We start from the raw sequence: 3,795 nt of genomic DNA, 5'->3' as shown, positions 1-3,795 counted from the left end.
GGGTCTTTCCTGAATTCCTAATAAGTTATATCCGCATGGATGATCTGGTATACCCCTTGAAACAGCCCATCATTTAGTAGCAAGCAGATAGTGTGCCTAATTATGCCTTAAGGGCTGTATTGAACGTGGTGACCTAATGAAGCCGCCTTTACATAAGGCACTTGGTAAGGTTCGTATTGTGTTGGGGAAAGTAAAACGACTGTGCGAACACCGTGTAAGCTGGAATCTATAGGAGACTTCAAGTACAGTACCGTACCTAATACCAAGTCCTTCTAATCCGAAGTAATGGATATGATCGGTGTCTGCATTTCAAACAGGATCGGTCGTAGGTCGGTGACGATCTCGACTGTTGTAGTCCCTTCTTCGACCTGCTGCAAACAAATCATGCTCATAAATATTTAACCTGCACTAAGAATGTCCTTCAGCTTCTGGTCACTTGATCAAAGTACAATTATCTGTGGTGGAAATGGAAATGGTAAGGACAACCATCTAAAGATGTCTTTAATTTCAAAAGTTTGCCGGAACCAGATGGCTCTAAGTAGTTCTCCACCACTATCAGCAAGAGGTTCCTCCTAATTGTTACATTATGCAGGAGAGCCAGTTTAGAAATGCAAAACGGATAACCTTGAAAGGCGCCTATCAAATTCAGGCAGTGTAATTCCTGTTATGAGGGTTGAGAAGAAAATGAAAGTTAAATACAATGCAACAAAGCATTTTACTTACAATGGGCTCTGTAATGGATGTGAATAATTGCATGCATTTTACATGTCATTGTGAATTGCGGAAAGTGGTCTGATACTATTCCGCGTCGCGCCTGCATCGTTTCAAAAAAAAACAAGATTCCAGCAACACCCAGGATGCCCGTTGAAGCCAAAGCCAAATATACGATAGCACTGTCGGCTTTTGATCACTTATATATAGATTGCGCTATCTCAATTCGCTTACTGCGAAAGCCTCCAAGATACACGACACAATGATGCAATATTTTCTTATGATATTAGCTGTTGGTAAGTTATGCCAAGTAGACTTCATGCCATTTGACAAATCCTCAAATGTAATGTTATACTTTGATTGCATGTTTAACGCTTCATTCTTGGTTATGCGAGTATTTAAGGCTCCACCGCTGTACTTTGGATCGGTGGCATAGCCTCCGGGCTAAGCCAATAACCACCTCCAGATATTCTGCACGCCGGTAATACATTTCTGCCCCATGTTTGAGACTTACTTAGTCTTCAGCAAAGACCCAAAGAGCTGCAGTGGTAGCTCAAGGAATCGGACCTAATCCTAGAGGACAACTTTCCCTCTATTTCCATTGATGAATGCTGCACCTTAGGGTGACAGAAGAACAGCAAAAGCTTCGGACGGAGGTACCTGTGATGACCCAGTCGGCAACAGCACCAGACCCGAGTTCTGCAGAAATACTGTTAACAATAGCAGCGAAACTAGCCGTGGCCGTGAAGTGCCGGGAAAAGTTCGTTGCAGAGTTGCCCACGGTACCCCTATGAAGATGTCAATGAAGTGACCACGCGATACCTCCTCAACCTCTCCACCAATTGGATAGGATCCAGACTGACAAATATGGCTGGAGAGCACTGAAGTGAGAACAAAGTGACAAGGAGGGACAAACAAGACACCTGATCCCCGCAAACCACTGGTTAAAAACCATCCTTTACAAATGTCTCTGCTTTTAGGCCAGTGCTCCTACGACTAATGATGGACATTCGTAATGGCCATCACGTTCCCTCTTCCATACTGCAGTTCCCAAACAGGGTGAAACTTGAGATTCATTAGAGCTGTCAGGATGCACGAGTGACATTGGGATCAAATATCGTCCCGGTTGGACGCAATTTTGATGACTGGTGCAGTTGGTTTGCGGGTGTCTTTCACACAACTCTGACTACGTTGCGACGGCTGACACAAGATGCTGACCAAGGGGAGCTCTGAGGACGGCACCCAAAGGATGCGAAGTGCTAGATAACACTGAATATTTATATAAGTCATCTCTTCTGCTTTGCTGGTACTAAATTCATCGCCTTTACACTTCTGCTAGGCTACTGGCCTCCGGACCACGCCAATGGTCCCTCAGCTCTTCTGTACTTCGGCAATACATTTTTTGTCCTTGTATTGTAACTTCCTTAGTCTTCAGAAAAAGCTTAAAGCTCTAAAGTAATAATATTTAACCTCAAAACCTTTACCTTAATTGTCTTGAACACAGCCAGCTTGTTTGCATTTGCGTTTGTTCAAACCATTTCCAATTGTCATGCATGCAGTTTAGTCTCAAAGATGTGTGCCGATGATTGTAAAAGTGTAACAACTTAAAAAACTACCTTTTTAGGAATTCTGTGATGTTTTAAATGTTTCTTTTTGTCAAAACTGCATCAGAACAATGGAACATAGCCGGAAATTTTGACTTGGATCTAATTTTTTTTTGTTTTTTTTTTGCAATTCATTGACTTATTTTCGGACATGCCGTTATTTCCAAAACTCTCTTACATTTTCCTCACTCCTGCTAAAATGTTTTATCTTTTAAAATATAAAGCTATTTGACTAGTTAACAAAACAAAACTGCTACTCTTTTGCTCTAGGCCACGAAAGGTTAGTTTAGCTGGATACATTGCAGGTGTTCCATTCAGTAAAATTCCTTCTTGAGAAAACGTCAGCGAAGGTGATTTAAGTTTCAGACATTGCTACCTTGATAAGATCCGTGCTCGCTTGACCACACCAGCTCCTCTAGCGTCCTGCTCATACCCACAGCCGCTAGGGCCTCCTGTTCGAGGAGTTCAGACCTTCTTTAGGACAACTGTTGTTTGTTGGTAACAAGAGCAAAAGAAGTCAATCCGTTTGACCAACTACTTTGAATTCATCCGTTGAATACCGCACTAAAACCTTGCAAAAAAGGGTGCATCTGTATTTGCTAAGCTTTTTGATAAAGTTTCTTGAATGAGGTGTTTGCTTTCAGAATACAACCAGAAATAGGGTTTATTGGAATAGGTGTTAGCTGGATTAGACTAGATCTTAACGAATTGAATACTTTTTTTAAGGAAATAACATTCTTTTGGGAATACAGTAGGGACATTACCCCTACCCTACCTCATACGTACCTTTTCCGGAAAAGTTTCTCCACCAAGTGGCTAGCATATGGAATATGCATGCTTAAAAACACTTTTCAGCCTTCTTCCCAATTTTCTAAGTAAATTTCTCCTTAGTGTTAGGAATATTTAGAATTCCCAACCTAATCCACAACATATACTACCACTAACGATATAAGTAGCATTTTCCCTATGATAGAAAGGTATTGCTTTATCTTCATACCCGTCATGTAGTTGACAACAATTAACAAGAAGAATGATTGCGATAAGAGCCGAAGATGAACTTCAAATAAAAGATTAAACTATATGGTAAATTTATGCTTATATATGCTGTATATTTACCCTTTGATACTTCAGGTCTCGCAGAATTCGACAATCATTTTGGTATCATGACCTCCCAGCTACGCCTGTAGTCACCTTAGGCAATGCATAACCAACTGAGTCTTCGACGTTGACTTCAAATATGTAGAAATGATTCTGTACAGTTGCATTAGTTAAAAAATCTGCTTTTTTAAATGAGTAACTAGATTTAAATATTTAATTAAAGTCGTCGTAAATAACAATTAACGCTTGGCATATTGTCAGCAAAATCCTACTTGAGTCTTTTTTGTGAAAGTAAAAAATAACTGCCACTTCCATTTCTCTGTGTTAATTGCTTCAAAGGGAATGCGGTGACTGCCCCAAACCTGTCTGCTCGTCTCATAAA

Source organism: Echinococcus granulosus (assembly GCF_000524195.1).
Source record: "Echinococcus granulosus chromosome Unknown EG_S00021, whole genome shotgun sequence".
Lineage (NCBI taxonomy): Eukaryota > Metazoa > Platyhelminthes > Cestoda > Cyclophyllidea > Taeniidae > Echinococcus > Echinococcus granulosus.
This window is presented reverse-complemented; position numbering follows the sequence as displayed.